The sequence below is a fragment of the Macaca mulatta genome, chromosome 4, assembly GCF_049350105.2.
Source record: "Macaca mulatta isolate MMU2019108-1 chromosome 4, T2T-MMU8v2.0, whole genome shotgun sequence".
Classification (NCBI taxonomy): Eukaryota; Metazoa; Chordata; class Mammalia; order Primates; family Cercopithecidae; genus Macaca; species Macaca mulatta.
In genome coordinates, this window is record NC_133409.1 from 117,618,244 (window position 1) to 117,642,739 (window position 24,496).

At 38.7% G+C, this 24,496-nt stretch overlaps 2 long non-coding RNA genes across 2 annotated transcripts in view; one reads left to right on the plus strand and one right to left on the minus strand.

Annotated features, from left to right (window-relative positions):
• Nucleotides 1–1,716: 1,716 nt before the first annotated feature.
• LOC144340736 (uncharacterized) overlaps nucleotides 1,717–24,496 on the minus strand; it is a 30,787-nt gene continuing 8,007 nt past the window's right edge. The window contains exon 4 of the long non-coding RNA XR_013417027.1: nucleotides 1,717–5,967. This is a non-coding gene — a long non-coding RNA (uncharacterized LOC144340736). The remainder of the gene's footprint in view (nucleotides 5,968–24,496) is intronic.
• LOC144340737 (uncharacterized) lies at nucleotides 11,830–22,703 on the plus strand. Its single transcript, XR_013417028.1, has 2 exons — nucleotides 11,830–14,921; nucleotides 22,394–22,703. It is a non-coding gene; the product is annotated as an uncharacterized LOC144340737 (long non-coding RNA).

Sequence of the window (24,496 nt, forward strand, 5' to 3'; positions counted from 1 at the left end):
AAATTCATATGAATTTCAAATGATTACTTGAAAACAGCAAGTATATATTAGTTTCCCATTGATCTGTACAAATTAACAAAGGTGATGTTTTATTAATGTGATAATCTTACAGGCTTTATCAACTTATATAAATATTTCCACTAAAAATTTTTTCTGTTCTATTTGCCATTGTAGGCTCTCCGAAATCTGAGTTTCAAAGTATACATATACATATTCTATTGTGTGTGTGTGTACGTGTGTGTGTGTATTTTGCTTGCTTTCGGGACACCAATAATAATGTGACACTAAATAATTAATATAGCGAAACAATAATTTTGCCCTGTATTGGGCACCTTGGTTTGGCTTATTATTATATTTTTAATCACAGCTAGTTTGCAGAGAAATAAGAATCTCAGTTTGAGAAACATTCATAAAAAAATGACTCATTAGTCTTTTGTAGATGAGCACTACTGCATTAAAAGTACTAAGTTTTGAGATTGCTGAACTATAGAATGAAAATACGTTTCTGTACCATTCTTGTTAAAAAATTTAATCATAAGAACATTGGTTTCTTTTAAGACTTAGACCTAGTGAATATACTATATATTACATTCTGTGGCTTTTGAAATTATAAAGATGAAATATATTTTTCAAGCTCAAAATGCTGTTGTATAATTATTCGTCTTGTTTTTAAGATTTTTTTTATTGTTGTTGATATGAGGTCTTGCTTTGCTGCCCAGGCTGGTCTCAGGCTATCCTCCCACCTCGGCATGCCAAAGTATTGGGATTACGGATGTGAGCCACTATATCCAGCATGAATCACTTTTTATTAAAGTGAAATATGAGTGATCCTCTTGGCCTGTTATTTCCCACTTGTTTATGAAATTGAACTCCATTTTACACAGATAGCATTTATTTTCATATGAGTAAATTCAAAGGATAGTTTTTTACAAACCTTTTATTGTAGGTTTGGGGTACATGTGAAGATTTGTTACATAGGTAAACACGTGCCATGGGAATTTGTTGTATATATTATTTCATTGCTCATTTATTAAGCCTAATACCCAATAGTTATCTTTTCTGCTCCTGCCTCTCCTCCCACCCTTCGCCCTCAACTAGACCCCAGTGTCTGTTGTTTTCTGCTTTGTGTTCATAAGTTTTTATTATTTAGCTTCTACCTATAAGTGAGTACATGTGGCATTTGGTTTCCTTTTCCTGCTTTAGTTTCCTAAGGATTATAACTTCTAGCTCCATTCATGTTGCTGCTAAACATAAGATCTTGTCCTTTTTTTGTGACTACATAGTATTTCATGGTGTAGATGTACCACATTTTCTTTATCCAAACTGTCATTGATGGACATTTAGGTTGGTTCCATGTCTTTGCTATTGTGAATAGTGCTGCAATGAATATATGTTTGCATGTGTCTTTATAATAGAATGATTTATAGTCCTTTGGCTATATATCCAGTAATAGCGTTGCTGGGTCAAACGGTATTTCTGCCTCTAGGTCTTTAAGGAATCACCACACTGCCTTCCACAATGGCTGAACTAATTTTTACTACAACAGTGTAAAAGTGTTCCTTTTTCTCCACATCCTTGCCAGTACCTGGTTTTTGGTTTTTGTTTTTTACTTTTTTCTGACTGGCATTAGATGTTATCTCATTTTAGTTTTGATTTGCATTTCTGTAATGATTAGTTTTATAGAGCTTTTTATCATATGCTTCTTGGCCACCCGTATTTCTTCTTTTGGAAAGTGTCTGTCCATGTGCTTTGCCCATTTTTAAATGCGGTTGTTTATTTTCTCTTGTAAATTTGTTTAGTTTTTTATAGATGCTGGATATTAGACCTTTGTCAGAAGCATAGATTACAAAAATGTATTCCCACCTTGCAGGTTGTCTGATAGTTTCTTCTGCTGTGCCAAAGCTCCCACTTGTCAATTTTTGCTTTTGTTACAATTGTGTTTGGTGTCTTTGTCATAAAATTTTTGCCCACTCCTATGCCCAGAATGGTGTTGCTTAGGTTGTCTTCCAGAATTTCTGTAGTTTTGGGATTCGCAGTTAAATCTTTAATCCATTTTGAATATTTTTTATATGGTATAAGGAAGGAGTCTAGTAAAAATCCTCTGCATATGGCTTGCCAGTTATCCCAGCAACATTTATTGAATAGGGAGTTTTTTCCCCATTGCTTGTTTTTGTCAGCTTTGACAAAGATCAGATGATCATAGATATGCAGCCTTGTTTCTGGGCTCTCTATTCTGTTCCACATGGTCTATATCTGTTTTTGTACCAGTTTCATACTGTTTTGATTGTTGTAGCCTTGTAGTACATCGAGTTTGAAGCTGGATGATGTGATGCCTCCATCTCTGTTCTTTTTGTTTAGGATTGCCTTGGCTATTTGGGCTCTTTTTCTGCTTCTACATGAATTTTAAAATAATTTTTTTCTAGTTCTGTGAAGAATGTCATTAGTAGTTTGATAGGCATAGCATTTAATCTATAAATTGCTTTTGGCAGTATAGCCATTTTCACAATATTTATTCTTCCTATCCATGAGCATGGAATGGTTTTCCATTTGTGTCTTTTCTGATTTATTGAAAGAGTGGTTTGTACTTCTTATTGTAGAGATCTTTTACCTCCCTAGTTAGCTGTATTTCTAGGTATTTTATTCTTTTGTGGCAATTGTAAATGGGATTGACTTTTTGATTTGGCTCTTGATTTGTCTGCTGTTGGTGTATACGAATCCTAATAATTTTCTACATTGATTTTGTATTCTACAGCTTGGCTGAAGTTGTTTATCAGCTGGAAGAGTTTTTGGGCCAAGACTATAGGGTTTTCTATATATAGAGTCATGTTCTCTGCAAACAGAGGTTGTTGGACTTCCTCTCTTCTTAATTGGATGCCCTTTCTTCCTTTCTCTTGCTTGATTGCCCTGACTGGAACTTCTAATACTGTGTTGTATAGAAATGGTAAGAGAGAGGATCCTTGTCTTGTGCTATTTTTCAAGGGGAATGTTTTTAGCTTTTGCTCATTCAGTATAATATTAGCTATGGAATTGTTAGATGACTTATTATTTTGAGGTATGTTCCTTCAATACCTAGTTTATTGAGAGCTTTTAACATGAAAGGCTGTTGAATTTTATGAAAAGGCTTTCTGTGTCTATTGAGATAATCTTCTGGTTTTTGTCTTCAGTTCTATTTATGTGATATATCACATTTATTGATTTGTGAATGTTGAATCAACTTTGCATACAGAGAAGAAGTCAGCTTGATCATGGTGGATTAGCTTTTTAATATGCTGCTGGATATAGTTTGCAAGTATTTTGTTGAGGATTTTTGCATCAATGTTTATCAAGGATATTAGCCTAAAGTTTTCTTTTTTGTGTGTGTCCATGACAGGTTTTGGTAAGATGATGATGATATCAAGAATAATTTGAAGAGGAGTCTCTCCTGCTCATTTTTGTTTATTTGTTTTGCTTTTCAATAGTTTCAGTAGGAAGGGTACCAGCTCATTTTTGTACATCTGATAGAATTCAGCTGTGAATCCATGAGGTCCTGAGCTTGTTTATTTGTTTGTTAGCTATTTATTACTGATTCTATTTCAGAGCTCATTATTGGTCTGTTCAGGGATTCATTTTCTTCCTGGCTGCTATCATAGAGGAAGAAAATTAACAAAAATATTCAGGACCTATACTCAATGTTAGACCAAATGAATCTGATAGAGCTTTTCAGAACTCTTCACCCAAAAGCAACAGAATATACATTCTTCTCATCATCACATGGTATATACTCTAAAATTGAGCACATGATTGGACATAAAACAATCCTCAACAAATGTAAAAGAACCAAAATCATACCAAACACACTCTCAAACCACAGGACAATAAAAATGGAAGTCAAGATTAAGAAAATTGCTCAAAACCAGCTGGGCGTGGTGGCTCATGCCTATAATCCCAGCACTTTGGGAGGCCAAGGCGGGTCAATCACGAGGTCAGGAGATTGAGACCATCCTGGCTAAAAAATAGAAAAAACTAGCCAGGCGTGGTGGTGGGCACCTGTAGTCGCAGCTACTCAGGAGGCTGAGGCAGGAGAATGGCGTGAACCCGGGAGGCAGAGCTTGTAGTGAGCCAAGATTGCACCACTGAACTCCAGAGCCTGGGTGATGGAGTGAGACTCAGTCTCAAAAAAAAAAAAAAAAATTGCTCAAAACCATGCAATTACATGAAACGTAAACAACAAAGTCCTAAATGACTTTTGGGTAAATAATGAAATTATCAGTAAGTTATTTGAAATTAATAAAAACAAAGATATGACATACCAGAATCTCTAGGACACAGCTAAGGCAGTGTTAAAGGGAAAACTCACAGTAATAAATGATCACATTAAAAAGTTAGAAGGATCTCAAATTAACAACCTAACTTCAAATTGAAAGAATTAGAGAAGCAAGAACAAATCAAGCCCAAAGCTAGCAGAAGACAAAAGATAACAAGCCAGAGCTGAGCTGAAGGAACTTGAGATACAAAAAACCATTCAAAAGAGCAATGAATCCAATAGCTGTTTTTTGTTTTTTTTTTAATAATGAAAAAGACCACTAGCTAGATTAATAAAGAAGAAAAGAGAAGAAAAAAGAGAAACAATTAGAGAAGACAAAGGTAATGTTACTACTGACCCCACAAAAATAAAAACAACTATTAGAAACTGCTTGCCGAGACCAGCTTGGTCACGCAGACCCTAACCCAGTGGCGCTAGAGGAATTAAAGACACACACACAGAAATATAGAGTGTGGAGTGGGAATCATGGGGTTGACAGCCTTCTGAGGTGAGAGCCGCAAACCAAGTTTTATCACATATTTATTGACAGCAAGCCAGTGATAAGCATTGTTTCTATAGATTATATATTAACTAAAACAGGAAACAAAGGGATGGACTCTCACTAGTTATCTGCAGCAGGAACATGTCCTTAAGGCACAGATCACTCATGCTATTGTTTGTGGTTCAGAATGCCTTAAGCCGTTTTCGGCCATGGGTAGGCCAGGTGTTCCTTGCCCTCATTCTGGTAAACCAACAACCTTCTACCGTGGGCATCATGGCCATCATGAGCGTGTCACAGTGCTGCAGAGATTTTGTTTATGGCCAGTTCTGGGGCTTGTTTATAGACAGATTTGGGGGCCTGTTCCCAACATTACTATAAAAAGCAGGGCTCTGTGGCTGACACCTGGAATCCCAGCTCTTTGGGAGGCTGAGGCAGGTGGATCACAAGATAAGGAGATCAAGACCATACTAGCTCACATGGTGAAACCCCATCTGTACAAAAAATACAAAAAATTAGCCAGGCATGGTGGCATGCACCTGTAATCCCAGCTACTTGGTATGCTGAAGCAGGAGAATTGCTTGAACTCAGGAAGTGGAGGTTGCAGTGAGCTGAGATTGAGCCATTGTACACCAGCCTTGGTGACAGAGCAAGACTCCATCTAGGGAAAAAAAAAAAAAAAAAGAAAGAAAGCAAAAGAAAAAAAGAAACTACTATAAACACAAACTGGAAAACCTAGAAGAGATGGAAAAATCCTAATACACCCTTACAAGACAGCCAAGAAGCAACTGATTACCTAAAAGATAGTTTTAAAGTCATAGTTGTTCAGAAAAATGAATAAATTTAAAATAAATAAATAAAAAAAAACCATTTGAAACTATTGCCCATTTCTGAGAGATGGAAATTACATACATAAAACCCATTATTCTTATTTATTTTTCTCATGTTTTAAAAGAATATTAAATTCTCTTCTAAAAATGTAGGTCCACATATTCTCATAAAATCATACATATAATTTTGATGAGCAGTTTTATCTACAAGAGGCTACAAATTATTAATAGTTAGAAGATTTTCAGACTAACATATAATAATTGTAATAGTCTTGTTTTCAAATGTTCTTTTTTTCTTTTTCTTGTTTTCAAAATGTTCTCATTGATGGTTTTCCTCAAGAACAAATAATCTCCCCCTGGAAAAATATAACATGATTAGGAATTGAATGTAGACATTTCAAGTATAAAACAGTATTAAAAAGTAAAAGCATACTTAGAGGATAGATAGATAGATAGGCAGATAGATAGATATTAATGGAAGGAAGGTCAACTATCTGTCTAGAAATCTGAAAATATTTTATTTAAATATTAATACAAAGTCAATTTTACATTGTCTCTACTATTTGCTTTTTAAAATTTTCTTATAATAATTATACAAACGCAATGTATCACAAAGTGCCACAGAGCTCCATCATTTACTGAGTATGCCACCACTGAATAAAGATGAGAAGCAGTGCTGTCTTCTGGTTTTAGGGTCAGTTGACTGACTCTAAAGGAAACAGAAGATAGATGGCTTCTAAAGTAATATAACTTGGCATGAATTAAAACTGATTCTACCTGATTAAAAAGGCAGGTATGAAAGTACTAACTATTGGGGTCCGTGCCGGGGGTGGTGGAGAATGAACAGACACAAAAGACAAAGACAAACAGAGAACATGGCGGCCGCACTCAGAGCCTCCGCCTCACTTTATTTATACTCCATAAACCCCATGTCAGCAGAAATAACACAATGCAAAACAAACTTTCTTTACCCAGATGTAACCTTCTACTCAGTTCCTTGTCTCTATGCTCTTCCTTATCTGCTCGCCTTCTTGGCGCCTACGGGAGTTCATTAAAAGTTCAATTGGAGATACTGTCCTTGAGCCCTATCTATTTTCAGCATACTGTTTTCAAAGGCCCCTGCAACTAACTGTAGAGACATGTGAACAAAAGTGTTTGGGATAGAAAATCCCTATATGGATGTAGAAAAGCCAAGTTCTGCAAATTTAGTTTGCCTATTACTGGAGGATTTTAAAACAATTTTTGTCCTGGGTCTCAAATTAACATTGCTACTTGTTCTATATTATACAATAATATAATCATTATTTTATAGTTCATATGTTGGCTTTATAACATATAATAACTGTAAATGCTTTCCTACATTGAAATTTAGTTTTCCCAACTCCATATTATGGTAAATAAGTTCTCTACTGCATATTTGAGAAGATGAAAGTTTGGAGAAGCTAATCAAGTTGTTCTTTATGTCAGGTTTTTCTCACAATCCATATACAATACATTAGCAAAGACTGTCAACTTGTCTAATAATTGGCCACTTTTTACTACTTCTACCACTATGCTATGATCTAAACCATTAGCTTTTACTGACTAGAGTTTAGACTATTGTAATACCTGCTAATCAGTTTCCTTGCCATAAGACCTTTTCTCTTTCTCCTGTGCTCACACATTCTACTCTTTTTATGATAGTGCCATGGACTGAATGTTTATGTTCCCTCCAAAATTTATGTTGAAACCCTAATCCTCAGTGCTATGGTACTTGGAGATGAGATCTTTAGGAGGTCATAAGCTTTAGATTAAGTCAGGAGGGTGAGGTTCTCCTAATCAAATTAATGCCCTTTTAAAAAGAATAAGAGAGGTGAGCTAGTTCTCTGTCCACCATGTGAGGACACAGTGAAAAGGTGCTGTTTGTAAACCAGGAAGAAGGTACTCTTTAACAAAATAACCATGCTGGTTCCAGGATCTCAGATTTCCAGCCACCAAAAGTCTAAAAAATAAATGTTTGTTCTTAAAGCCACCCAGCTCAAAATTATAATATCAACTGACTAAGATAAGTAGCCAGTGTGATCTTTTAAAAACTGTCAGTCAAGGCCGGGCACAGTGGCTCACAGCTGTAATTCCAGCACTTTGGGAGGCCAAGGAGGGTGGATCACAAGGTCAGGAGTTTGAGACCACCCTGGCCAACATACTGAAATCGTATCTCTACTAAAAATATAAAAATTAACTGAATGTGGTGGCACACTCCTGTAGTCCCAGCTACTCGGGAGACTGAGGCAGAAGAATCGCTTGAATCAGGAGGCAGAGGTTGCAGTGAGCTGAGACCACACCACTGAACTCCAGCCTGAATGATAGAATAAGACTCCGTTTCAAAACAACAACAACAAAAACACTGTCAGTCAGATAAAAGTAGCAGTTAAATCCCAAATCTAAAGTGCTTATTATGGTCCAAAGGCCCAAATGATCTGATTATTGGTTTCCTCCATAACTTCACCTTCTGTCTCCCTTGCTTGTTGTATAATAACCTCGCATGCTTCCTTGCTATACTTCCTTCCTGTTCTCTGTCACTTCCTTTCTGCAGCTACTAAAATGTCCCTACAACCTACACTGGCTATCTAATGCTCTCAATCTGCTTATTCTTCTTAATAATAGTGTTACCATCTGAAATGCTTGTGTTTGTTTTCAGATTCTTACTTCTCTATCATGCCATAGAGAATAAAGAACTTAACGTGTTGTATTTATTGCAGCACTCTCAGCTCTTAAACTAGTGCCTGAAATCCTGTTATTGCTTAATGAATATTTGTTAAATGAATAAAAAGTTCACTGAGCTCAGTTATCAAGTCTCAGAGCTTACATTTGATACTGAATTTCTCTGATTTCTAACCATATAAAATACTGAATTTAATTTCCCCCATATGTCTAAATAGTTCACTAATATGTGTCTGATGCAACTAATCTCTGAGGGGTGTAGAATAATTGTACAAATTTCATCAGATTTTAGACAAGAAATTTGTAATATAGGGGATGTTTTAAGTAGCTCCAGATGGTTAAATTCAACTGTTCCTAATATGACAAGCCACAAGGAAATCTTCTAACTCACAATACTATAAACCAAAAGTAGTTGAAAAGAGCAAAATAACAATATAAGTTGAAAAAAATCATTTAATATTTTAAAACCACTTAATTGTGTCAATAATTTGGATCGATTATCTCTACAATTAATGTTGATTTGTTCCTGATTGTTAGTAAAGATTTACTCTAAATAGCCTGTTAATAAAAACTCAGCTTAGTGAATTCATGAGTTACTCTAAATCAATTTCTATGTCCACCTTTGAACTTCCAAAATTTCCCCCATAACTGTTATCAATCCAGCTGTTAGCTGGATCATGCTGAGGATTCATTTGTGAAATCTTCTGTGCTATTATAAGATTGAAATTGGGTTAAAAAACTACCTACCAGGTACTATGCTTATTACCTGGGTGGCAAGATCATCTGTAAACCAAATCCCCATAACACACAATTTACCTATATAACAAACATGCACATGTACCCTTGAAGCTAAAATAAAAGTTTTAAAAAATGAGGTTCATTAGCACATAATATTCACTCCTAAATAATTCAATGGTTTCAATATGGTTTTAGGCTAATATTAGAATTAGATATTTATTGAACCTCTTCTTATATGGAAGAACAATATATAATAAGAAGAATATATAAAATAATATATATTTATGAATATGCTCATTATTAGTTGAATTCAAAATACCAAGACAGCAATTGTCAGTGGTAAATTATTTCAAAATAACAGAGTATTAAAATACTGTCTTATGTATATTCAGACATTTGTAAATTTTTGAAAAACATTATTTTATTTTTTTTTCCTCTGATTAGAGAAATGGGTAAAATGTTAGAAGGCAGCCAACTTGCTGCAATAGAAAGAACAAATTACAGTAACAAAACGGACTTTATGTATTAGTGTAGTCCACAATTCTCTTAAATTCTGATGAAATTCAGTTTTTCATGCACTGACACTGATGGATTATTGTTATTTTTAGACCCAGTGCTGCAACAACAAGTCGCCAGTGTTAGAAGTGCGCTGGCTAATATGGTGATGGTTACAGCTTTGATTGAGATTACTCCTGTCACAGGTCAGGCAGAGCAGTAGACTGGGTCATACTGTCCTGGCAGCTGGTCTTTTTCTTGCCCTTGTATCTTAGAGAAATATGAACCTGTTCAGCCCATACAGCATTGTGGTGGTAATCATTTCTAATGGAGTGTGGAAACAAGATGTTGCAGAAATATATATATCATTTTATCCTGGTAATATATCTTCTTTCTATAGAGCAAACAATGTCCTACTTAACAAGAATGGCTACATTCATCTTGATCTGCCTGGGTGTTAAACTTTTCATGGTTGCTGTACTGATTTTTTTAAACAAAAAGCAGTAGAATGCTTAAACATGTTAGAATACAAACCAACAAAGGATTTATATATATATATAAGAATTAAATGGCACAGTTCTTTCTTTTTTGTTTGTTTTTCAGGATGAGTGCCCAATCACTCAAACAACAAATGCTTTTGTTATGTTTGTTTTGTCTGGATTTTTAAAGACAGCTAAATAATAATACCTGTAGTTAGGGGAGAAAAGTGCAAAAAAAAAAAAAAAAAAAAAAGCTATTAAAATGCTATCTTCAAAATTTAACTTACAAGTATTACAATTGTTTTTTTCTTATTCAGACTAAAAAAGAGGCAACCAGACAGATGGTAAATGTAATCTAATCCTGTGGCAGAGAAGGATGGCTGCATACTCAATATCCATTCTGTTTATCTTCCTTAGTAACAGCATAACAACGTTATTTCAGGATGGGAAAACAACAACAACAAACTTTTGCAGCTTTCCTTGCCACTAGGAGTGAATGAAATGTAAATGGAAAGTAATACTTCTGAGAACAATTTTTGAAAAGGGCCCTAATTTAGCTAGAAAGTTGCTTATTTCCCTGAATATTTGTCTTATTCCTACTTCCTTGGCACCAGAAGTTATGTCTGGTTCCTCCACAAGCGTCTTGTGACAGTGACATGACCTCAGGTAGAAAAAATCATAGACTAAAAACAGCTGAGTAGAAAGGAACCACCATGGATTGACTTCCTCTGGATTTCTTTATGAGAGAAAGTATAATAACCTGTGTAAGTCACTGTTTTTAATGACCATCTTACTACCAAAAGGATTTCATTTCTGCATGAGACAACTCCAGACTGTGAGAGGGAAGTTATTCTTCTTATATCCACTCTATGGAAATTGTAGCATTGCCCAATTAGCATTATAGTTTTTTCCAGAGAATTGTTCAGAGCTATCATAACTAGAGAGATCATGTTGTTAAGTAGATGAATGGCTTCCACATGTCCTGCTCCACCAGTAATCATTCCCTACCTTCTCCTTGTAGATAGTTGTATGTTAATAATCTGTACGTTTGTTCAGTAACTCCTTGCCCCAGTTGAATTTATATAACATGATTAAATTTCATTGAGGCCAATGTTGTAAAATAATTCACAAACTCTCTTCTACATGTGACAACTATGAATTAAATGGAAATTTTTGCTGTGAACTAAAATATCTGCTTTCTTTGAGATAAGGAATAAAAACAAGGCCAAAGATCACATATTGAGAGGGACAGCTGGACAAAGCAAACTGAAATGTTTGGTTCCAAATCAATTATCCTGGTTCTTGCAGATTCCATTTGCTTTGTCTGTCTTAATTAGTAAGCACTAAATAGCAGGATTTTATACATTATCCTGTTTCTGTGATTGGATGTGTGTCTTTGGGATAATTATCACCTAATCCTGAAATATATTTTGCATATTTGGTAACAGAAATTTTATATTAGAAAATATGTAGACTCAAAAATTTTTGAGCATGCCTGGCAAAGTTACAGTGGCATCAGTTTTTTTATAATATCCCTAAATCATCTCACCAAATATAGCATAAAAATGAATAAAACAACAAAAATTATCACAGCCAACATACACCGTAAAACCAAGTGACAAAGTGACTCCACGAGTCCCAAAATACATGCAGGTAGGGCCAAATCACTGACAGCAACAATATCTGGAAGGTATAGTAAGACAAATCTGATGGCCTAACCATAATCTTAATGAAAAACATCCAAAATCTTACTAAGACTGTTGTCAAAGACTTCCAAAAGACACAAAAGTAGCTTAAGCAAATGAGAATGCCTATATCATCTTTGAATAAGAAACTTCAATATCATAACGATATCATTCCTTCCCAAGTTAATTTAATGCAAAAAATGACAATACCATTAAGCTTTTGCTTTTATTTATTTGTCTTATTGTTTTGCCTGAGTTAGACAAGTTCATTATAACAATCAGTTTGAAGATTAAGCAAGCAAGAATGACCACAAGAGGCATAAAATGGAACAGCAATGAATGGGGCAATTGTTACCAGATGTTCAAACAAATTATAAAACTTCAATAATTAAAATAAATGTGATATTGCTGCATAAATAAACAACAGGACCAACAGTACAAATAACATACAAACCAAGTCATATGTGGAAATGTAATATGCAATGAAATTAGCCTCTTTAATTTGTAGGATAAATTATTAAAATTCTTATTAAAGTGAATTCAATACAAATAATTTTAACAGAAAAAAATGTAACTGGACCCTTTACTCACAATCTACCCCAAAATTATTCAAATTGATCAAAGATTTACATCTAAAAATCTAAAATATTCAAGTCATAAAACATGGATAAAATTAAAACTTGGGAATGGGGCAAATTTTTTCTACTAATAATTTAAAATCCAGACCCAACAATAGAAAGATGGAGAAATTTGACTGTAACCTAAAAAACTTATGGAGATCTATGGACACCACAGGCAAATTTTATTTGCAATTCTTAGTGAAGACTAAATGTAGATGTTCCTAATATATAAAGAAATTCTAAAAATGGAGAATGAAAAGCCTAAAACATGATGGGAAAACAGGTAAATAATGTGAAGAGTGTCCACCAGGGAAAAAAATGCAAATTTTCTTTACCATAAAAAAGGAAATTCAGCTTCACTTACAGTAATGCAAATTAAAACTATACTGAAGAAAGTATTTTCCATTTTACAGATAGGCAAATCCAAAAGTTTGACTCCATATTTACCTATTGAGACTGTGAGAAAACAAGTTGTTTTACAAATTGCTGGAGTATAAAATAGTTTAATCGGGGGAAAGTTTGACAATATCTAGTAAAACTACATATACATGTATTTTTTTTTTTTAATTTGGCAATAGCTCTGCTAAGAATCTATTCCAAAGATATACTAAAAACAATCCCAAAAGACAAACGTATAATTTATAAGTACAAAAAAATAGAAAAAAACAATAGGGAATTAATTAAATATATTACAGAACATCTATACAATGTCATATTATACAGCTCAAGGAAAGAAGGGGAATAAATTTAAGTAGTTCTGTGGAACAATTTCAGATTATATTCAGGGAAATTAGGTAGAAAAGTGTTCAAATTAGGTTTCCATTTATTTAAGAAAAGCAGGAGTAAAACATAAAAATATACAGTTAGCTTCCAGTTTTATTTCGTCTCTGAAATATAGTAATTGTCTTTTCAAAAAGTTTCTTCAGGTTTAAAATTATGTAAATTATTTCTGCAGATTTAAAGTTACAGCTGCAAAACAAGATTTGGAGGTGTTTTTTCATTTTTGTCCTAGCCAGCCTTTTTCCTCTCTTCCTAAGTTTGATGATAATTGTTTTTGTTTCATGTTTCTGTGGTTCACCCTTCATTGAGTTTAATTACAAGCACTTGTGTGTGTATGTATATATGTTTGTGTGTATGTATATGTATGTGTGTTGTATAAGTGTTTGTACATATATTATGCTTGATTTATAACCATAAAGAAAAGAATTTATAAAAATTACTTTAAAACACAGCATTATACTGCATATGATAGTGGAAAGTACCCTAAAAAATGATAAAGGCAAAATTAAAATAAAGTAATTAATATGACCCATCCCTAGACAAATTTCTCTCTATCTATGAGATAATTAAACTAAAAATCAAGTTATCTGTCCCCAACATGTAATAGTGAATCTGGCATAGTATAACAATTACAGACACTTTCAATTCCAAAGAAGAAGAGCAAAGAAAGAAAGGAATTGCCAGCTGTATTAGTCAAGTTTCTCCAGAGAAACTAAATGAACAGCATATGTGTGTGTGCGGCTGTGTGTGTGTGTGGCGGGGGGGCGGGGGGGATTATTTTGACTTAGATCAAAATAGAGAAAATGTAAATATATATATTATTCCTACAAAATTAGAAAATTGGGCGAAAGAAGAAACAATGTTTTTTAAGAGTTGGAAAACAGTAGTGAACGTTGATTCTTGAGAGATAGGAAATATATTAACTGAAGGCCATAGTCTTCTAGCTTTCTAGAAAACTAGCATCCAAGCTATTACCTATCAGTCAATACGACAAATGCTCCTTCTAGCAACCCCACATTATCCCCCTTACCCCAAGATCTTTCTTCTGTTTGATCTCTCCCACCTTAGATTCCCACGCCGCCCCTAAGCCTGCTCGAAGAAGCCCTGAAAAAATATCATTCATCATCACTCTATACCACCCCCCGAATTTTCACCACCCTAACATTTCACTATTTTTTCTCATTTTGTTTTAATTGTTAACATAAAAAGACAGGAATGTAAGATCCTCTGAGCAGGCGGCGCCATGCTCAAGCCATCATGACCCCTGTGACCCACACGTACACATCCAGAAGGTCTCCTGGAGCCAGAAAGTCTGGAAAACCACAAAAGAAGAAAAACTGCTAGTTCCTGTTGTAGCGGATTAGCCAACCTTGCGACATTCTATCATTGTAACAGGCTCTACCCTATCAATCAACCACGTGACACTGTGCTCTGTAACCTTGTGATAATGTACCTTATGACATTCTTTCCCTGCCAGCAATAAACGGCTCCTAACTGTAACTTTCCAGTGCTTACCTCTAACCTATAAAACTAGCTCCAACTCCATCACCCTCTGCTGACTTCCTTTTCAGGCTCAGCCCACTGGCACCCGGTGAATAAGCAGCCTTGTTGCTCACACTGAGCCTGTTCAGGTTGTCTCTTTAATTAGACGCTCGCACAACATTTGGTGCCGAAAGCCTGGGATAGGGGAACTCCTCCCGGAGACCTCTCTCCTATCCTCCCCGTGCCCACGTTCTCCTGTGCAAGAGACTTCCCTCGACCTCAGGACCTCAGACCAGCCCCGCGAGCACTCCGGCCTCTGTCTGTGCATCGGGTAAGCTGCCTCTATCTCTCCTCATCTCTCCCTCTCTTTTTCTCTTTTCAAAATTGAGACAAGGAACCTTCCTCTTATCCGTGTTTCGGAAATCCAACATTGGTCACGGACTCTTCTTGGGAAGACAGTCTTCCCTCAGTGTTTGGTCAATGCCAGGGATGCCTGCTTTGGCCATTTGCCAGCCACACAACCCGGGACCTCCACTGGGGATGCCCACTGAGGATCCTAGTGGTTGCTCTTTTCCTTGTCTCTTTCTTTTCCCCCAAATCTTTCCTTGTTCTATCATGGGCAATCTTCTGGGCAATCCCTCCTTCCTCTCCTCTGGCTTGTGTCCTCAAAAACCTCAAACCTCTTCAGCTTGTGCCCAATCTAAATGCTAAACATCTAGTTTTTTTCTGTAACGTGTCCTGGCCCCAATATAAGTTAGACAATGGCTCTCAGTGGCCAGAAAACACACTTTCAATTTCTCTATTTTTGTGGGACTTAGATAACTTCTATGGCAAAATAGGCAAATGGTCTGATGTACCCTACATCCAGGCATTTTTTTTTTACACTACGACCTCTCCCTAGTCTATGCTCCCAATGTAATCCATCCCAAATTTTCCTTATTTCTTTTCCGTCTACGCCTTCTTCTTCCACTGGCAATGCTGACTACTCTTTGTCTGTTGACCCTTCCGATCTTTCTCCCCACCACCACCTATCCGAACCTGCTCCCAGTTCTCCCACAGAACCTATTTCTACACAGAACCCACCACCTTATGTCCCTCCCATTACCACCGTTCCTCACATCCAGTCTGGCTTACAGTTTGGGCCTGTGGCCAACCCCCAGGCCCCTGCCTAGCAATTTCCCCTTCCAGAGGTGGCAGGAACCGAAGGAATAGTTCGGGTTCAGGTCCCTTTCTCCCTGTTTGACCTTTCCCAAATTAGCCAACATCTAGGCTCTTTCCCATCTGACCCCACCAAATGTATACAAGAATTCCAATACTTAACCCAGTCCTATAATCTTACTTGGGTTGACTTAAACATCATCCTCACCTCTACTCTCACTCCTGAGGAGCAAGAGCGGGTTTGGACCCTAGCTCAATCTTATGCTGATAACCGCCTGTGCCTTCAGCCTGGCCTCCAAGAAGATTCTAGGGCAGTACCTCGTGAAGACCCCGGATGGACTTACCAGGCCCAAGACCACGGCATAGCCAGCCGGGACTACATGATCTCTTGCCTACTTCAAGGACTTCAGAAGGCTGCATGTAAAGCTGTCAATTATGACAAACAAAAACAAAAACAAAAACAAAAGCAAAAAACAAAGAAACAAACAAAAAAACAAAAAAACCCCACTCAGAACAAAGATAAAAATCCAGCTCAGTATATGGCCACTCTCAGGCAATATACAGCACTAGACCCTGAAGGGCCAGAAGGCCCTTTTATTCTTAACATGCATTTTATTACCCAGTCAGCTCCTGACAGTAGAAAGAAGCTTCAAAAATTAGAATCTGGCTCTCAAACCCCACAACAGGAATTAATCAACCTCGCCTTCAAGGTGTTCAATAATAGGGAAGAGGCTGACCCGCGACAGCGCATTTCAGAACTACAGATGCTTGCCTCCGCCATAAGACAAACCCCAGCTGCACTACCTACCTGCAAGAACTTCAAGGTGTCCAAACGCAGCATCTAACAGCCCTTCCAGGACCTTGCTTCAAGCACCAAAAACCTGGCCACTGGGCTAAGGAATGCCTGCAGCCTGGGATTCCTCCTAACCCGTGCCCCGCCTGTGCGGGCCCTCACTGGAAGTGGGACTGTCTGACTCTCATGGCCACTTCTGGAGCTCCTGGAGCTCAAACCCAAAGCTCCCCTACCAACTCCTTCCCAGATCTCCTTGGCTTGGTGGCTGAAGACTGACGCTGCCCGAGAGTCTGGGAGACCCCCTAGACCACTGGGAATGGTGAGCTTCGGGTAACTCTTATGGTGGAGGGTAAGTCTGTCCCATTCTTAATCAATACAGGGACTACCCACTCCACCTTACCTTCTTTTCAAGGGCCAGTTTCCCTTGCCCCGACAACTGTTGTGGATACTGACAGCCAAGCTTCTAAACGCCTTAAAACTCCCCAACTCTCGTGTCAAATCAGGCAACACTCCTTTTTGCACTCCTTCCTAGCTATCCCCACCTGCCTAGTCCCCTTATTAGGCAGAGATATTTTTACTAAATTATCTGCCTCCATGACTATTCCTGGACTACAACCACATCTCATAGCTACCCTTTTATCCAGTTCCAACCCTTCCTACAACCTCCCCTTTCATCCCTAAAGTATGGGATACCTCCATTCCTTCCCTTGCAACTGACCATTCACCCCTTATCATCCCATTAACACAAAACCAACCCTATCCTGCTCAACACCACTACCCCATAAAGGGCCTAAAGCCTGTTATTACCCATTCAGTGCAGCATGGCCTCTTAGTTCCTACTGACTCCCCTTACAACTCTCCTATCCTCCCTGTTCAAAAACCAAATAAGTGGTACAGGCTAGTCCAAGACCGTCATCTCATTAATCAGATTGTCTTCCCCATCCATCATGTTGTACCAAACCCTTATACTCTCCTATCTTCAATACCCTTTTCCACAATTCACTATTCTGTTATTGACCTCAAAGATGCCTTCTTCACCATCCCCTTACATCCCTCTTCCCAGCTCCTTTTCACCTTTACTTGGACTGACTCTGACACCCACCAGTCCCAACTACCCACCTGGACCCTTCTATCCCAAGGTTTCAGAAATAGCCCACACCACTTTAGCCAGGCCCTCTCCCATGACCTGCTTTCTTTTCATCCGTCTGTTTCCCATCTCATTCAATACGTGGATGACCTTCTTTGCAGCTCCTTTTACCAATATTCCCATCAAGACATTATCCTGCTTCTTCAACATCTCTACTCAAAGGAGTACAGAGTATCCCCCTCCAAAGCTCAAATTTCTTCCCCTAGCATTACCTATTTTGATATAATCCTCCATCAACATACACGTTCACTTCTGGCAGACCATATTCAGCTAATCTCCCAAACTCCAATCCCCATGACCAAACAGCAACTCCTCTCCTTCTTAGGCATTGTTGGATACTTCTGCCTTTGGATACCAGGTTTTGCCATCCTAACCAAACCACTCCATAAACTCACAAAAGGAAATTTAGCTGAACCCATAGATCCTAACTCCTTCCCTTGCCCCTCCTTTTACTCTCTAAAAAAGGCCCTAGATAGCCCCCACTCCAGCACTCCTCGACTCCTCTCAACCCTTTTTCCTTCACACAACAGAAACGCAGGGCTGCACTATAGGTATTCTTACTCAGGGACCAGGGCTGCAACCAGTAACCTGTTTATCCAAACAGCTTCATCTTATAGTCCTGGGTTAGCCATCATGTCTGCACACCGCAGCGGCAGAAGCCCTTATACTCTGAGAGTCTCTCAAAATCACAGGCTATGCCTCACTCACCCTTTATAACTCTTACAATCTCCGAGACTTAGTTTCCTCTTCACACATAAAACACATACTCTCAGTCCCCTGCCTCCTCCAGTTCTATTCACACTTTATCAAAAATCCCACAGTAACCATTGCCTTTGGATTGGACTTCAACCCAGCCTCTCGCTTAATACCCACTACAAATCCCGATCCACACAACTCTATTTCCTTAATCCACATAGCCTCCTCTCCTTTTCCCCATATTTCCCTTTTCCCTATCCCTGACCCAGGCCAAATTTGGTTTACTGACAGCAGTTCTTCAAAAACCAATTGATCATCACCAGGTAAAGCTGGCTATGCTGTTGTGTCTCACTCATCTATCATTGAAACTGCCACACTCTCCCCATCTGCAACTTCTCAACAAGCTAAATTAATAGCACTAGCTTGTGCCCTAACTCTTACCAAAGGACTGCATGTGAATATTGATTCCAAATCCAAATATGCCTTCCACGTTCTCCACCACCATGCTATCATCTGGGCAGAAAGAGGTTTCCTCACTACACAAAGGTTCTCTATTATCAACGCCCCCTTAATAAAAGCCCTCCTTTAAGCTTCCCTCCTTCCAGCCAAAGCTGGAGTAATCCACTGCAAAGGATGCCAAAAACCTCTGACCCCATTGCCCCAGGAAATACCTATGTCGATAAAACAGCCAAAAAAAGCAGCCAACTCCCCAGTATCTGCTCCCAGTGGCCAATATTTCTCCTTCTCATCTATCACTCCTACCTACTGCCCTTCCGAAACCTTAACCTACCTGTCACTTCCCACTCAAGGCAACTATTTTTTAGATCATGGAAAGCTCCTTCTCTCTGCCTCTCAAGCTTACTCTATTCTCTCGTCCTTTCATGACCACTTCCATGTAGAATATAAACCTTTATTCTGCCTTTTAGAATCTCTCATTTCTTTTCCAGCCTGGAAATCCATCCTTAAAACAATCACCTCTCAGTGTGCTATATGCCAGTCTACTACCCCCCAGAGCTTTCCCAAACCTCCTCCTTTCCCTACGTGTCAAGCACGAGGGTTCACCCCTGCACAAGATGGGCAAATTGACTTTACTCATATGCCCCATGTCCAGGAACTCAAATACCTCCTGGTTTGGGTCGACACCTTCACTGGATGGGTTCAGGCTTTTCCCACGAGGTCTAAAAAGTCCACTGCAGTTATTTTGTCTCTTTTAATCGACATAATCCCCTGGTTTGGTATCCCTATTTCCATATAGTCTGATAACAGGCTGGCCTTCATTCGCCAGCCCTTGGTATCCAATGGAATCTTCATGCCCCCTATCACCCTCAGTGCTCTGGAAAAGTAGAAAAAGCCAACGACCATTTAAAAGCACACCTCACTAAACTTACCCTCTAGCTTAAGAAAGACTGGACCACTCTTCCACCCCTTGCACTCCTCTGAATTTGAGCCACATCCCGGGAACCCACCTGGTACAGTCCATTTAAACTCTTATAGGGTTGCACCTTTCTTGTTGGGCCCAACCTTATTCCAAACACCAGCCCTCTTGGTGATTATCTTCCTGCCGTTCAACAGGTTAGACATAAAATCCACCAAGCTGCCAATTTCCTTTTACCTACTCCAGATACACAGCCATATGAAGACACCCTAGCTGGACTGTCAGTTCTCATAACCCCTCAAACTCTACAACCTCTGTGGACAGGACCCTACCTGGTCATCTATAGTACTCCAACTGTGGTCTGCCTACAGAATCCTCCCCACTGGATTCATCACTCCAGGATAAAACTGTGCCCATCCGATGACCAACCTAGCTCCCCTGCCTCCTCCTGGAAGTTGCTCTCCCACTTCCCTTAAACTTACCCGCATTCCTGTAAAAGAACAATAACCCTGTATACCTTTTATTTACAATAGGCCTTTACACAGTCACCCCACTATTTAAACTCTGTCTACTTATGCCCTTAATCACCATTCTAACCTACTTCTAAATGCCCTACTTTTGTCTATACTGCTCGTTCACACTTCTCCTGCAGACCATTGTAGCTGATACCTTATGGTGTCACCCTCAAGCTGCCACCCTTAACTCTTAGAGTGGATAGATGACCTTCTGCAGCAAAGTACTCTCCAATTCTTCCATCCTGATGAAGTTCTTTTCTTTTCTTTAATACTTACTCTTTGTCTTACTCCCATTCTCCTGCCACCCTTTACCCCTCCCTAATTATCTCCAGCATACCATCAACCTCACCCACTCCCTCCTCACCATCTCCAATCCTTCCTATGCATTTCCCTCTCTTCCTCCTACTACATAGCTGTCCCTGCCCTGCCAGCTGACTGGGCAACCTCCCCCTTCTCCCTACACCTCTGAACCTCTTTTAGTGACCCCCAACTTTACCCTCCCAAATAATTTCTTTACTTCCTAGAAAAATTCAGCAAAAACTCCCCTTATATCTCATACCAACAAGCTGCTGCTCGCCTCCATACCTAGCTACGAAATCTATCTCCCTATGTCAGTTCCACACCTCCTATTCTTGGACCCCTGACTACACAAGCAACTATTCCCATTGCTGCCCCCTTATGCATCTCCCCACAATTACCTATTGGAATTCCCTTGGGTTACCTCCCATCTTCCTTATGTTCCTTTACTCTTTACCTCCTAGTCCCTGCCACCCACATTAACCAAAATGTTGGAGCATTCCAGCTTCGTATTACAGAAAAGCCCTCCCTCATCACTAACACTCTTAAAAACATCAGTAGCAACTTCTGCCTAGGAAGGCATTTTCCCTGCCTTTTGCTCCATCCTTGGCTACCCTTCCCCTGTTCAATGGATTCCCCTCCAAGGCCTTCTTCCTGCTTGCTTGTACATAGTCTTAAAATAACAGTGAATAGCTACTTACAGATACCAAATTCTTTCTTTTACATCATGAAAACAGAACCTCTCCCTCTACACATTTAGCCTACCAAACCCCACTACAACCTCTAACAGCCCCTGCCCTTGCCGGATCCCTAGGGCTCTGCGTGCAGGACTCTGCTTCCAGAACACACTCTCATCTTTTTACTCTCCACTTCCAGTTCTGCCTGCCTCAAGGACTCTTTTTTCTCTGTGGCTCTTCCACCTACATATGCCTCCCTGTCAATTGGACAGGCACCTGCACTTTAATCTTCCTTACTCCCAAGATCCAGTTTGCCAATGGAAACAAACAACTCCCCATTCCCCTCATAACTCCAACATGACAATCAATCAATCAATCAATCAATAAAAATAAAAATTAAGAAAAGTCATCCCTTTAATTCCTTTACTTGTAGGATTAGGATTTTGAACCGCTGCAATTGGAACAGGAGTAGCAGGCCTTACAACTTCTACCAACACATTTTGCAGTCTTTCCAGTGACTTCGATAGCCTTCCTGATATAACTCAAATGCTTTCTGTCCTCCAAGCCCAGGTCGATTCCTTAGACGCAGCTGTCCTGCAAAATCACCAAGGCTTCGATCTGGTTACTGCTGACAAAGGAGGGCTTTGCCTATTCTTAAATGAAGAGTGTGGCTTTTACTTAAATCAATCAGGCCTCATATATGACAACATTAAAAAACTTAAAGACAGAGCCCAAAAGGTCGCTAATCAGGCAAATAATTATACTGGCCCTACCTGGCCATCCTCTAGCTTAGCTTCATGGCTCCTTCCACTGACAGGCCCCTTTGCACTCATCCTTCTCCTCTTCTTATTTGGACATTGTCTTTTCAGACTCATCTCTCAGTTCATACAAAATCGCATCTAAGCTATTACCTATCAGTCAATACGACAAATGCTCCTTCTAGCAACCCCACATTATCCCGCTTACCCCAAGATCTTTCTTCTGTTTGATCTCTCCCACCTTAGATTCCCACGCCACCCCTAAGTCTGCTCGAAGAAGCCCTGAAAAAATATCATTCATCATCACTCTATACCACCCCCCGAATTTTCACCACCCTAACATTTCACTACTTTTTCTCATTTTGTTTTAATTGTTAACATAAAAAGACAGGAATGTAAGATCCTCTGAGCAGGCGGCGCCATGCTCAAGCCATTATGACCCCTGTGACCCACATGTACACATCCAGAAGGTCTCCTGGAGCCAGAAAGTCTGGGACCACAGGAAAACCACAAAAGAAGAAAAACTGCTATTTCCTGTTGTAGCGGATTAGCCAACCTTGCAACATTCTATCATTGTAACAGGCTCTACCCTAACTGATCAATCAACCACGTGACACTGTGCTCTGTAACCTTGTGATAATGTACCTTATGACATTCTTTCCCTGCCAGCAATAAACAGCTCCTAACTGTAACTTTCCAGTGCTTACCCCTAACCTATAAAACTAGCTCCAACCCCATCACCCTCTGCTGACTTCCTTTTCAGACTCAGCCCACTCACACCCGGGTGAATAAACAGCCTTGTTGCTCACACTTAGCCTGTTTAGGTTGTCTCTTCAATTAGACACACACGTTAACAATAACAGATTAACAATAAAACACGTACAGATTAATTTAATATAAATTTTAAATGGCATGGGAGCTTTCAAAGACCCAAATAAACAAGGGAAAGTATGTATTTATTATTAGGTTTGATGAAGAGTGTGTATGTAGAAGTGTGATTAGAAAAAACAGGTACAATCTAATGGTAATAAACTGGGGGGTGGCAGGGGAACATAGCAAGGCCTGTCTGTTCAGATTCTTCTCTGCCTTTGTGCCTTCCTGTCCTTTCCTCTAGGTATAGGGAGCATCACTCTGAAAGGATGGTCTTATGTCCTACTTTAGAGGAAAGGCAGATAATTATTTTATGGCCTGCTTTAGGGGAGGGAGAACAGTGGGAGAATGTCAGAGAGACCTTTCTGCTTCTGCTGTTTTTGCAAATGCCAAGGTGCTATATTTTCTGGTAGCATATCCTGAACCCCATCACAAACTCATTTTATGAGGCCAGCATTACTCTGATACCAAAATCATAAAAACACATACAAAGAGAGAACTATTATAGAGCCCAATATCTTTCATAAACATAAATTTTAAAAGTCTTTAAAAATATTAGCAAATTCAATTATTAATATGTAAAATAATGGTGAAACTGCCTTTGCAAAGTTATAAACGAGGAAATTATGACAGTGAAAGAAATCAGACCTAACCAGCTCTATCTTGCTTCTAACCCTCAAGCTGTCGTTGTTCATTCCTAACAGTAGGCTGAACTATCGTTGGGAAGGAATTTAGTTCATGGTTTGACTCTGAAACAAAATTGATAATAGCCCTTTCCCTGAAAAGACCCCCTTCTTGCCTGGGGTCCAGTCTGCCTTTGCAGGACTAACAAATTAGCTACAAGATTGGAAATTACAATTTAGGGGAAATGCAGCCTCTGGTTCCAAGAGTCTGAATCTCCCCAAATTGCTCCTGGGGGATAACATCACTATTGTAAAACCTATGATCATTGCTTGAGATATTTTGCAGACCCTGCACTGGATGGATTGGCTGACACCAACCAGACCAGTAATCTAGCCCAACCAGTTCTGCCATCACACCCAGGAACAGAAGACATTAAGAAAACCTAACTTCAACCCACTATGATTCCATTTCCAACCTGAGTAATCAGCACTCAACACTTCCCAAGGCCCTACCCATCAAATTAGCTTTAAAAACTCTGATCCCTGAATGCTTGTGGAGACTGATTTGGGTAATAATAAAACTCTGGTCTACCACACAACTGGCTCTGTGTGAGTTACTCTTTCTCCATTGCAGTTCACCTGTCTTAATAAATCGGTTCTGTCTAGGCAGCAGGCAAGGTGAATCCATAGGGCGGTTACAATAGTATATTATAAATAAAGCAAGACTGGCTTAACCTTCAAAAATTAATCAATGCAAGTCATTGTACTAACAAAATAAAGCAAAATAACCATATAATTATTTTTTTAGCTACAAAATAACTATTGATAAAAATCCCACATCCAGCAATGATATGTACTCTTTCATTTGCAACCTGGAAGTATAAAGAGATGGCCTCAACCTGATAAAGGGGATCTACAAAAAAATCCTATGGCAATATTACATTTAGTATGAAAGACTAAACATTTTTTCTCTATAGTTGGTGAAAAGAGAAGGAAT